Source organism: Peromyscus leucopus, chromosome 17 (assembly GCF_004664715.2).
Source record: "Peromyscus leucopus breed LL Stock chromosome 17, UCI_PerLeu_2.1, whole genome shotgun sequence".
Taxonomy (NCBI): Eukaryota; Metazoa; Chordata; class Mammalia; order Rodentia; family Cricetidae; genus Peromyscus; species Peromyscus leucopus.
In genome coordinates, this window is record NC_051077.1 from 17,870,250 (window position 1) to 17,883,892 (window position 13,643).

Here is a 13,643-nt window from a genome sequence, read left to right on the forward strand (position 1 = left end):
TATTTAAATGGCTAAAAACAATACAAAGTAAAATAGCAGGAATTAAATGAAATTTTCTCTCACACACATATATGAAAGCTAGATGTGGACAATTCAGAGCCACAAAGACCACTCCACCCAGGTTTTATTGTAATGTTTTGTTTAGCATGTGTTCTCTATCATAGGCCCATAGAATGACTCACATCTGCACACTTGCAAGAAAGTTGCTGAGAAAAAAATAGATCTCTTCTCCATTTAACTCACATGTACTTTTTCTACTTACATGCTACTGTCTAGAACTTAGCAACATGACGGTTCTTAACTCTAGTAATAAGAATGAGTGCTGGGGCGGGAACAACGGCTCTACGCTCACCGAGACCGTGCTGGCCAACCGGCTGTGCCTGACCTGGCCCACGCGCACGGGTCGCAAGGAAGCAAACTAATATGGCTCTCTGACCCAGGCGGGCACCGTGAACCTGGGTCTAGACGGGAACGGCCGCGAGGTGTTTGTGCCCTTCAGCGCACTGCTGCCCATGGTGGCCCCCAACGACCTGGTGTTTGACGGCTGGGATATCTCGTCACTGAACCTGGCCAAGGCGATGCGGCGTGCGCAGGTCCTGGACTGCGGTCTACAGGAGCAGCTGTGGCCCCACATGGAGAGCCTGCGTCCGTGGCCCTCCGTCTACATCCCGGAGTTCAACGCTGCCAACCAGACAGCACGTGCAGACAACCTCATCCCTGGCACACGGCGCAGCAGCTGGAGCAGATCCGAAAGGACATTCGAGACTTCCGGTCCAGCGCGGGATTGGACAAGGTCATTGTGCTGTGGACCGCCAGCACAGAGCATTTCTGCGAGGTGGTCGCAGGTCGCAACAACACCGCCGAAAACTTGCTGCGCACTATCCAGCTTGGTCTGGAGGTGTCACCGTCCACACTTTTTGCTGTGGCCAGCATCCTGGAGGGCTGCGCCTTCCTCAACGGGTCCCCACAGAACACACTGGTGCCCGGTGCCCTGCAGCTGGCTTCCCAGCGCCATGTGTTCGTGGGTGGGGATGATTTCAAGTCCGGTCAGACGAAGGTCAAGTCCGTTCCTCATCGGCTCTGGCCTCAAGACCATGTCCATCGTGAGCTATAACCACCTGGGCAACAACGACGGGCAGAACCTGTCAGCTCCGCTGCAGTTCCGCTCCAAGGAAGTGTCCAAGAGCAGTGTGGTGGACGACATGGTCCAGAGCAACCGTGTGCTCTACGCACCTGGAGAGGAGCCAGACCACTGCGTGGTGATCAAATACGTGCCCTACGTGGGTGACAGCAAGCGTGCCCTGGACCAGTACACCTCAGAGCTGATGCTGGGTGGAACCAACACCCTGGTGCTCCATAACACCTGTGAGGACTCGCTCCTGGCGGCGCCCATCATGCTCGACCTAGTGCTGCTCACTGAGCTCTGTCAGCACATGAACTTCTGCACCGACCTGGACCCTGAGCCTCAGGGCTTCCACCCGGTGCTGTCTCTGCTCAGCTTCCTCTTTAGGGCACCGCTGGTGCCCCTGGGCAACCCAGTGGTGAACGCACTCTTCGTCAGCGCAGCTGCATCGAGAACATTCTCAGGGCCTGTGTGGGGCTTCCGCTCCAGAACCACATGCTCTTAGAGCACAAGATGGAGCGCCCAGGCCCGGCCATCAAGCCAGGAGAGATTGCAGCCACCAGTCCACTGCCACACAAGAAAGAGTCCACACCTGCTGCCACCAATGGCTGTACCGGTGATGCCAACGGGCATGCCCAGGCACCGACTTCAGAGGTGTCCACTGCTTAAATTGAGTGATCCTTTCATCCCCAACCTTTCTCTACTGTCCCCAAGACCTTGCCAATGAAATAAAGGGTCCCCATCAGGCAAATAAATAAATAAATAAATAAATAAATAAATAAATAAATAAAAATGAGTAACAAAAACTTCATTCCATTAGACTGCATAACCAATTAAAACAACAACACATAATAGTGAACCACCAATAAATAGTCTGTACCTCAGCTTGTATCAGCTAATATTAATTACTTGGCTAAAACCCAACTTCCAAAGTCATGTTTATAATTAATACCTAGCCCACCTGTCAGCCTATATATACCAAGTCACCACTAAAGTATTGACTGATGAGCAGACTAATGATACTGAGGCTATGAACATCTTCAATTATCAAAGATTCATTTCTCATAATACCCCTAAAGCAAAAAGGGCAAGAATGGCTTTAATTTGCTTTGTTTTGATAGGATAATTCAACAAGAAAGACTCTTCTATTTAACCCATTGTACACTCAAGAAATAATTTTAGCTGCAAGTTACAGAACACTGACTTAAACTTTGTAGAAACTGATTTCTCTCACACGTAAAACCTTAGCAATGGATAGTTAGGATACAGGCATGGTTTTATGAAGACCCGTGATCCCAGGCACCTGTTGATGAGAAAATGTGCTAGAAATCTGTGTTTTCAGAAGCGACTTCAGTACGTCGTTCTGGGGCTGTGAATCTGCAAAAAGAAGGGAACAGGGGTGCTGAGCTGCTCCAAAGGTACCAGGAGAGCAAGATTTATTAATCCATTTATCACCAAATTTGTTTTCCTAGGAGCACAGAAATCTCTTTTCCCAGAAGAATTCTAGCACGGCCTTAAGAGATCAAGTACATACACTGCATTGCCCCCTGGGTGCTATTTACCCTCTGTTAAAGCACTGGCCTCCAAACCACACTCTAAGAGGCACTACTTTAAAAATAAAAGTACAGTTGTTTAACCCCAGCTCATGGAAAGGTCTATTGAACAGCATCCCCTTCAATGCAGACTTACTGAGTCCTGAATTTTATAGAGGATATGCTGGGTGGAGGGAGATGGCAAGCTGGAAGTATACGGTTACAGGAAGCAAGCGGGAAGATTGTAATGTAAAATTTATTTTCTGTGCCACAATGAAGAGTGCTTAAGATAATCGCTTAGAAACCAGACCCCTTGTGTCCCTGGAACCCCTTCTTTGCGATGGCAGGGCATCACTGCACCCCAGGAGCATCTGATAGACAAGCAACCACGCCTTTTTCCTTGTCATTCATGCTGTCACCATTCTCTGGAAAGGAAAATTCGGCCTAACCTGGTGACTCAAATGGGACATTTTGCTTCACATTGAGCAATCTCTTCCTAAGAAATTATCAGTGTTATAATAGCAAGGTAATTAGGGAGGGATTGAGAAGGATTTGATTAAAAAATGCTTCTAACTTTTCATACCTAACAAGAAGCAAGCATCTGTGCCAGAATCATCAAGAGGTTTAGATCTCTGATAGGTATGAAGACAGGGTTGGTACCCTTTAATAAATGCTCTCTCTCTCTCCCTCCCTCTCTCTCTCTCTCTCTCTCTCTCTCTCTCTCTCTCTCTCTCTCTCTCTCTGTGTGTGTGTGTGTGTGTGTGTGTGTGCTAGGATGTTTTTTATTCTATGTTCTATAGAGTATGTTCTACCTTAAAAACAGATTTTTAACCAATGGAGTATACTCCTGGCTTATTCAAACAATTCACAGCCTCTTTAACACCAGACACACATTCTTCCTGTTGTGACCAAGTGTGAGAAAGGACAGAGAAATGTGAGTAGAGGTTCTCCTCTTGGCAGCTGGTATTTCCTGTTGCTCTGCCTCCCTGATGACCCTGTGCCCAGAGCCCTGACTGAAGATTGACATTAGATTCTCAGGTGCCTTACTCCAGGTGTCCTCTGTACAGAATGTCCTCGCTCTGGTGAGGAACACATTATGATTGAGAAAGAGAACCTCGTTGGGCGGTGGTGGCGCACACCTTTAATCCCAGCACTCGGGAGACAGAAGCAGGTGGATCTCTATGAGTTCAAGGCCAGCCTGGGCTACAGAATGAGTTCTGGGAAAGGTGCCAAAGCTACACAGAGAAACCCTGTCAAGAGAGAGAGAGAGAGAAACTCTGGAATAGGGAAATCAGGCTAATTTTTCCAAAAGGCTGAATTTTTTCCAGGAAGAGAAATCCTGAAAAAAATAAATAAATCACAAAGCAGTACTAGGGGGAGAGGGACTCGTGGAGGAGCAGGTGGGCACCTTATTAGATGGTGTCTATCTGAGTTCATCCTCAGGGGACCTGCATAAATCACTTTGTGCCACTCCATTCTCCTCAAAAATCCCAGGGGAGCAAGCAAAGCTGGTGCCATTATCTCCTAAGTTACTTGAGTTTTATCCGCAAAACTAACTTCCTGAACTGAAACAAGTACCTTCATTTTTAAACACACGTGGACATTATTTATAAAAATTTCAATGCCTGAATTAGGAGGGGAATGTTTTCCTTTGCTCCATTTTTTGGGATTATGTCATTAACAGACTTATTGCCATGGCCTTCTTTCCAAGATCATTGAGAACACTCTTGTGCCTGTTCTGTCAAGCGACGATCTTTTAGCTCCAGAGAAGAGTCACCGTGGAGAGCTGTAGTGAGAGTACGTAGAGGGAGGGAAGTGGCTTCCTGTAAATTCCATAAAAGCACAGCTGTCCATCTTGCCGAAGGTTCAAAACAGAAGCAGTTAGTGCTGACGGCTTCGTTTTCAGGCCAATTTTCAGTGCCTGGGCAAACTAATGCTGTCACCAGATTCTATTTACTAGTAACTGTTAAAAGAAAGTTAGATTCCCTGAAAGGCATCTGTAAGAGGACAAGATCAAATGTTTATCAAGAAAAACCCCACCTTGGAAAGGACAATGAATCTCTAGTGCTCTGGATCCCTGATGACGGCTTTATTGAACTATAAGATTTGGCATTAGAAGAATAAAGTGAATTTTGGTGACTCAATCTAGCCAGATATTTTAGCCCTTGGATAGAAGCTTATGCTTTACAAAGTCAACTCCAAATAATATGCTGAATTAAAAATCAAATTTACATTTAGCCTCATAGTAGATTTTGCCGTCGTTGGTGTCTCACACATGCCAAAATGTAGCTGCTTATTACCTGAGGCCTGGTTAAGTTGGAACCATGCCAGGCCTTTGGTCTCCACCCTAACTTCCCACGTGCTTGAAAAAATGCATTGCAATATGGCTTCTGTCCTGTCTGCTGCTCTTCACAAGCCCTTCTCAACTATTTCAATGTTTTCATTACAAAACTCAAAGATTATATGTTTGCTCTTTATCTGATTCGATTGCTATCACCCTTTTCATTTGATTATATTACTTAAAATTTAATTCAATATGGAAAAAAATATCTTTTGAAAAAAGATAATGCTAGGCCGGAGAGATGGTTTGACAGGTAAAAGCACAAACTGCCCAAGACAATGGGAGTTCAATTCCTGGACCCTCCATAAAAAGCAGGATGCCGTGGTACTCATTTGTAATCCTTGCATCTCTGTGGCAAACTGGGATGTAGAAATAGGAGGAGTTCCTGGAAGTTCCTGGGTTGGCAGCCAGGAATACTCAGTGTGACAGAAACAAGAGAGACTCTACCTCAGAAACCAGGTAGAAGAATCTGACTCTTACATACATACACACACACACACACACACACACACACACACACACACACACACACACACATGCACGCACACACCATGTACACAATAATAATGGATAAAATCAATTTAAAATAATGCTACTGAAAGATACATGTTCACAAACAAAAGAAAGAAAAGAGACCTTTCTTTTAGACTACAGATAAGAACTAACTCAAGTGGGATAGAAAAACACAGTGGTTAACCCTGATTGTCAATTTGATGGGATCTGAAATAAACTAGGAGACATACCCCTGGGCAAGTCTGTGAAGCATTTCCAAAAAAAAAAAAAATTTACTAAAGAGAAAATACCCTCCTCAGAGTGGATGGTACCTTCCAAAAGAGTATCCCAGATATAATAGAGATCCCAGGAAAAAGCAGTGTTGCTTGTCTGCACACTTTCACTTGGTGCTGGCAAGTGTGTCTATCCCTTTTCTTTTGTTGTTATTGCTGATACTAATGATGATGGTGATGGTGATGATGGTGGTGGTGATGATGTCCTTTTTCAGGGACAACACACTCCACCTTCTTTGGCCTTCCAACATGTAAAACCAGTAACCAGGAATCTCTCAGGCCTTCCATCCCACCGAGGGACTGCTGATACAGACAACCGCGCAGACGGAGCAGTTAGCCAGTCCAGGTTCTCAGCTTCTCCACTGTGCAGCTGTCTGTTTTTGGACTACCAGTCACTGTCATGTAAACCATTCTAATGACTCCCCTTTTGTGGTATATAAAATCCATTCTGTTCCTCTATAGAGAACCCTGCTAAATACAGATTGTGACACCAGGAGTAGGTTCTAGAGCAGTGGTTCCCAACCTGTCAATCACAACCCCTTTGGGGTCAAACAACCCTTTCACAGGCATCACCTAAGACCATCAAAAACACAGAGATTTACATTATGATTCACAACAGTAGCAAAGTTATAGTTATGAAGTAGCAGTGAAAATAATTTTGTGGTTGGGGCTTACCACAACATGAGGTGGTAACATGAGGGTTTAGAACTACTGTTCTAGAGAAACAGAATTATAAGGAGAAATTCATCTAATGGGCTGAATAGTATATAAGTTGGCTCTCCAGTTCAACTACACTGGTGTAGTTGCTAAGGACTCTCCTGGTATTGTGGAGAGCACTAATAATCCATCATGTAAACTGTTTAAGGAAATATACAAGATAGATATGTTTGATACTCTAATTCACCTCTAATGAGAAGCAAAAAAAATTACTGACTGTATTTTTTTAAAAAGAACCTTCTCGAACATTTCTGTAGAACTCAGACTATGATGATGCAGACTGATTGCTTCGAGCATCTCTAGATAAAGTGACGAATGAAAAGAATGAATGCAGAGGTGAAAATTCCCTGTTCCAGATGTGTACATTCTGAAGGCTTGGGTTTTCTGAAAAAGAACCTTCTCTCCAGCACTCATACAGCTGAAATGATCATGAACCAAACCCAAGTCTCTGTCATATGATTGGCTGCATTCCATCACAAGTTTAAGGGTGCCAGCAGTTCAAATGAGGGAACCAATGGTGAAAGAGTATAATAATATATTCCTGATGAGCCCAAGAACAATGAGCTCTCAAGTTATGATTGGTTTGACTGACGAAGTGGTTTCTCCCTCCTTAGTAGAAGATGCATTCTCACTCTCACCCCTGCAATATTGTCCTCTTCCTCGTTGCTTGAAGGAGTTAATTGTGCACTATCTATGGAATTGGCAGTGTTCTTCCCTGAAGAAGATGTCAACCAAACAATCTTGATGACCCCAAGGAACCATCGTCCCCACCCATCTTCCCTCATATCTTATAACCAGACTCAAGTCTTGACAGACCCCCCAAGAAATAAACTACAGTGTGATACATGAGAAAGTGCACTGTATCTCTAAAGAATGTCTTGAGGTTTTAATTCATACACATGTAGAACTGGAAAGCATATGTGTAAAAATGATTTTAAGAGTGAGGAATAATGATGGAAGGAATATAAAACTAGATCTGGCTGACTTTCACAAGATGAATCCATTGAGCAGGGAATCTGAGGTTTGATGTTGAATCTCTGCACAGTCAAAGCAAGTGCTAACAATTTATTTGATTGCTGAAGTCTAGGTCAAAAGACAGTCTCCTGTCAATGAGCTGGAGGTGGCTGTGCTAGTAATTGATGTTAAAGTAAGGACTGAAAGACTCAAGAAAAGTGGGAGACAGGAGTGGATTTGCCTTGTAAAGTCTGATCCAGAGATGTGTGAGAAGTGTACTCACATCCTTGAAGAGCTCTTTCATGGCTCTTTCGGTGACCTTACAGTAGGAATCACAGCTGCTCAGTGGAATAAGTTAGATGCAATGGACCTAATTGGAACTGGGAGTAGCAACGGCCAATAGCAGCCCTGAAGTGAAAAAGACAAGGTGAGGGTGCTTGCCTTACTTAACAGACAGCATAGGCAAAGTGGTAGTCATAGAGGTGTGGCTCATTGAAGAGCTTCTATACTGGCTAATCATGGCATTCCCAGGAGTGAAAGAGGTAGGAAGTCTACTAATTCTTCTTCAAGCTCTATATGCAGAAAATTCCAAAGCAAATAAATGAAAGGCTACCTTGAATCATAGCACCTCAAACAATTTGAAGACCTGAACTAGTTTATAGACCCAGAACCCCTTGAGCAAAGGGAGGGCAGGAACTTTTGAAGAAGGACCTTGCTAGAAAACCAAAAAGTTTTACAGCTAATCCTCCTCCAGTCCCTCCACAGAGGTATCTAATACCTTGGGGAAAGGGAAATAATCAGACCTTTGAGGCCTCGGAATTCACATTGATTCCAAGAGACCTCAAGCAGCTTTTGTGGCTCTCCAGTCAAAGTAGGGGTTTGGGAGGTCAGCTGATCAATGGAATTTTAGCTAAGGTTGACTTACTGCAAGTCCACTGTGTCTCTGAACTCATCCTGTAGTATTATGCTAGCCTCAAAATGTGTAAATGGGATAGATATAGTTGTGAGTTAGTAGAATTGATTCCTTGATTTGTGGAGTAAGAACTACCATGGTTGGAAATGCCAGCCGAAGCCATTAAGGCTGTTCCTATCAGAGAAAATAGTGAGCCCAAAATAATAGTGCATCCCTACTGGGATTGCCGGGATCAGTGCCACCATTAAGAACATAAAAGAGGCAGGTGTAGTGGCTCTCAACACGTCTCACTTTACCTCTCATATTTGACCCACACAGAAGACAGATGACTCTTAGAGAATGACAGTTGATTGTCTCCAGCTCAATCAAGTAGTGACTCCAATAGCAGCTTCAATACACCATGTGGTCTCCTTGCTTGAAAAGATTAACAAACCTCCTAGATTCTGATATTCAACTATTGATCTCACCAGTGCTTTATTACCTGTCCTTGTCCATAATAAGTCCCAGAATAAATCTGCTTTCAGCTCTCAGGGCCAGCAGCACACCTGTACTGTCCCGTCTCGAGGAGATATTCATTCCCCAGCCCTGGGTCATAACTCAGTTTGCAGAGATCTTGTTGACCTACCTTCATCAAGTTATTGTACTCATTCATTAAACTGCTGAGTTATGCTGGTTGCACTAAAATAAAAAGCAACCACTCTGGACTTCTGGGTAAAAGACATACACATCAGAAGATGGGGGGAAGATCCAACCAAAATTAAGGGATTTCTACCTTAGCTGGCATTAACAACCATCTTCTGATACTAACCACTTCACATTTCCCTCTACTCTTACCAAGCTTCTCAGCAGGTCTTGGTTCTGCTAAGAGTAGAGGAAATATGAAGTGGTTAGTACCAGAAGATGGTTGTAATTGTCAAGAATATTTCTACTGTATTTGGTTAGTAATGAGTGTGTATCTATAAAAATGTACATGTTCTTTCTTTGCATATTCATTTACCATGTAATTTAACAGTGACTGAGACAATATCAGTACTTAAGTGTTAATAAATCTTTATCACATTTAGGCTATGGAATCTTAGAAGGCTTTGCCATCTACTCCAGTTATGTGTGAGGTACCAATGTAAGATAGAATTATGACCTTGTTATAGTCTTCGTCTGGAAATTAAGCATGACATAAGGTATGGCTGGGTCTCAAGTTGACAAGAGATTGACTTACAAAAGTTTACTTATGGTAAACTTGATAGGCCCTGGAATCAACTAAATGATATGCCTCTGGGTTTGGGTCTATGAGGGTATTTCCAGGGAATAATAACTGAGGGCAGAAGACCCTCCTTAAGAATGAGTGACACCTTCCAATAAGTGGTCCAGATACAAAGAAATCTCAGCAAAAATCAGTCTTGTTTGCCTGTCTGCCTTTGCTTCTTGCTGGTGAAGTGTTCTCTCATTGTTAGTCTCATTGCTGCTATTGTTGCTCCTTCTGCTGCCCCCCTTCACTGACTGCAGACTCCTGCTTTCTCAGTCTTCTACTGTGGCCTGAAGATCAGGAGCTCTCCACAGGACTTCAGCACCATATTGGAACTCCCAACATATCTTGTTTCCTCACCTAAGCAGCTACTGGGTTCTCAGACCATCCAGAATGCACATAACTACTGTTGGATTGCCCAGCCTTCTTTATGTAAACCATTCCCTTGAACTCCCTTTATGATCTACATATATCACTATATGTATATATGTATATATCACATATATTATATACACAGATTCTCTAGGTTCTTTTGCTCTAGATAATCATGTTTAATACAAAGACCTAAATTTTAAAAAACTGGACTACAAAATTCTTACAATAAAAAGTCAGAATAAGTCTTTATGACCTGGGATTTGCTTCTTATGATACTAAATGCATAAGCAATAAAAGAAAAAGTTTGATGTCACCAAGTCAAATGCTTTTATTCATCAAAGGATAGTATCAAGAAAGTGAAAATACAATCCACAGAAAGGCAGAGGATGTTTGAAAATCATGTAGGAGCCTCATATTCATACTACATATCTACAAAATTCTTATAACTCAGTGGCAAAAAAAAAAAATGCTACTCAATGAAAAATGAGCTAAGGCACCAAACAGATATTTCTCCAGAGATGATATACTAAATGCCATCAAACAGAAAAAGAGAACCCTTACATCACAAGTCACTGCGGAAACACAAATAAAAGTCACACTGAGGTATCAATATCATTTTGGACTCACAAGGATGGATATGGTTTTTCAAAAGCACAGAAAATGAGTATTGACAAAAGATGCTGAGGTGTTAGAACTTTCACATTTCTGGTGAGAACAAAAACTGATGTAGTCACTTGAGGAAACATTTGGTACTTTCTAAAATGATAAATAAATAAATACAGAAACTCACATGGCCCAGAAACTTCACTAAAGTTTTTACCCCAAAAGAAAGTGTTCATCTTAAAACATGAACAATATTCATAACAGAATTATTCCAAATAGCAAAAAAGTAATGAGAAGAAAATAAAATATGGTATAATAATACAATAGAATATTATTTAGTAACAAAAATGTAAAGTAGGAGCTGAGAGATATTTCATTGAGTAAATTGCCTTGGCTGTTTTGTAGCCCATTTTATGTGAATGCTAATCTTAAAATACACATGGTAACACACACACATACACGGATTGCAATTATTATGTCCGTTCTGTTCTATTCAGTTAGGAATACATTGAGGGGGAACATTAAACTATCTAACAAAACCCCGGTACTAGTCATGGGAAACTTTGTTTAGTGTTCTCAGTCTAGGGAGTCTGGGAAACCTCAAAACAATATAGGCTATTGCTGTTGCCCTTGGCTGCAAGAAATTGAACGTAAGATCCTATTGCTGAAGACACCACACTTTGGACAGAGGAATTAGGAATACTGACGGCACTAATCTGGGAGCCCTCCCTGAGGAATAGCTAAGTTCCAACAGGAGCTTTACAAGATGCCAAGAGAGAAAAGCAATTAATAGCCCTTCCCAGCTGTAATGCCTGTGAAACACAGCAATGATCAGAATGGAAGATATTCTGAAAGGTACAACAGTGGCACTTATATATCCCAGCACTTACATACAGCCAGCTAATTGGACTTAAGGCCAACTCAATAAGAGGGAATGCATGCCTGGTACTGCAAACCTAGCCCTCCACCCTAGGTTGATGAAGTCATGGACCCTAGAAGAAAATGTACTATAGCCTTCCCTAGTGATTTGTTGGTTGGTGGTGGTGGTGGTGGTGGTGGTGGTGGTGGTGGTGGTGGTGGTAGTGGTCGTGGTCGTGGTCGTGGTGGTTTTGTCAGCTTGACACAAGCTAGTGTTATCTGAGAAGAGGGAACCACAACTGAGAAAATGCCTCCACAAGACTGAGCTGGAAGGTAGGCAAGCTCCAGGGGCATTTTCTTAAATAGGAATTGATGTGGGAGGCCCAGTGGCGAAGCCACTCCTGGTCAGATGGTCCTGGGGTATATAAGAAAGCCACAGGGAATAAGCCAGTAAGCAGCACTTTTTCATGTCTTCTGCCTCTAGATTTCTGCCTTGAGTTCCTAGGTAATAGCTATCAACTTTCCTGGGTAATAGCTATCAACTCAAGGATGGAAAAATAAATAAACAAACAAAGAAAAAAAAACTTTCCTCTCCAAGTTGATTTTGGTCACAGTATTTTATCAAAGCTAAGATACTGCCACTTCCCTAGCCAGTATAATTTCTTTCTAACTGCATTCTAAATTCTTATCCTTATACACACAGATAAGTGTAGCTCTCAACCCTGTCAAAAAGGCTTCTTTTTGCGGCAGATGGAGAACATTATAGAAACTTGCAACTAATGAAAATGCAAACTGGCTATGAGGTGGTCAACCTCAGTTAATACATCTACAACAAAACCCCTAGATCTAAGGTTCAGGGAACATCATGGAAGCAGGGGCAGAAAGAGTATAAAAGCCCAAAGGACCAGGGCATCTACTACAAGATAAAGTTTTCTACATATGACAGGGAATCTACACCCAGGAAACTTCAACAATAGAGTTGTCTACATAAAATTAAAAAAAAAAATGATACCACCAAATGACATGACAATATGGATAGAAGAAATCTGACAAGACCTCACCCCCAGATGAAGAGCTACAAGCAATTAATGGTTGCTAAGAGAGAGAGAATCAGTCCTCCCCAGGGACAAGTTCCCTGATAGGTTAATCCTAAGGAAACAGTAGTTAGTGGTTGATCCTAAACACGTATGCATATGAGCAAGACTGAACAAACTCAGCTGGCTGAATTTTTAAATTCTTAGGTACATATGTGTATAACAATGATAATTAAAGAATAAGAGGCCAAAAAATGTTTAATACAAATAGTAAGAAGGTATTTGTGTTTTCTTACCTCTGCTACTCCTTTACCATATAATATAACATCACCTGAGATAAAATCAGTACTTAAGCGTTGTTTAATCTATATTATTATATTCAGGATATGGGATGTGCAAAGACCAAGCATTCTTCAAGAGATGCCTTTGAGATTACCTCTAAAGTTTAGCATGCAGTGTGCTGCAAAATTTCAAAGTTTAGAGTTTCCCCTTACCTACTGCTGCCACTTTGCCCATTTGATCCACCCGGAATCTTTGGGGAGATTTTTAATACTGGTCTGTATTTCATGCCATTGCATTGCAGGATTTCCATTGTCTCTTTATTAGTCAGGACAAATTGCCCATCATCATTATAAATACATATTGTGCATTTCTCCACATGTTTTTACATTGTCTTTGTTCACAATCTGGTTTTGAGATTCAGGCTTTCCTTACAAAATAAATGTACTTCTTGAAATGCACCTTGCAGAGTTTGTCTATTTTGGGTCTGTTTGTCATTTACAGTGGCATTAAGAGTGATGTTAAGAGGGCCATATAACACTTTTGGTATGTAGTGAAGATTTACTTATTTACATGCAAATGCCTTTGTGCTCATCTTGTTCTTTCAATAGGTACAATCCTATATTAGCATTGCTCTTCCTAAATTTAATAGATATTACATTAATACACAGAATTTCCCCTTTTTCTGTAGCCTATGTTTTAGAGGATGGAAATCTTTTTCCTTTTTCTTTTTCATTCATTCTTTTTTTTTTCTTACTGTATCTTAGACCTTTTTGTCACTGATGGTCTCAGTTACAAACAGTTGTAACCACTTTAACTCTTTTAGATACCATAATCACATTTAACATAGTGAAATACTCACACTGGAAGTTGCATTAAAGGAATA

General features: G+C 41.9%; 1 pseudogene; it reads left to right on the forward strand.

The window, feature by feature from the left end:
• Positions 1-418: 418 nt before the first annotated feature.
• On the forward strand, positions 419-1,857 carry LOC114698488 (annotated as a pseudogene).
• The last annotated feature ends 11,786 nt before the right edge of the window (positions 1,858-13,643 follow it).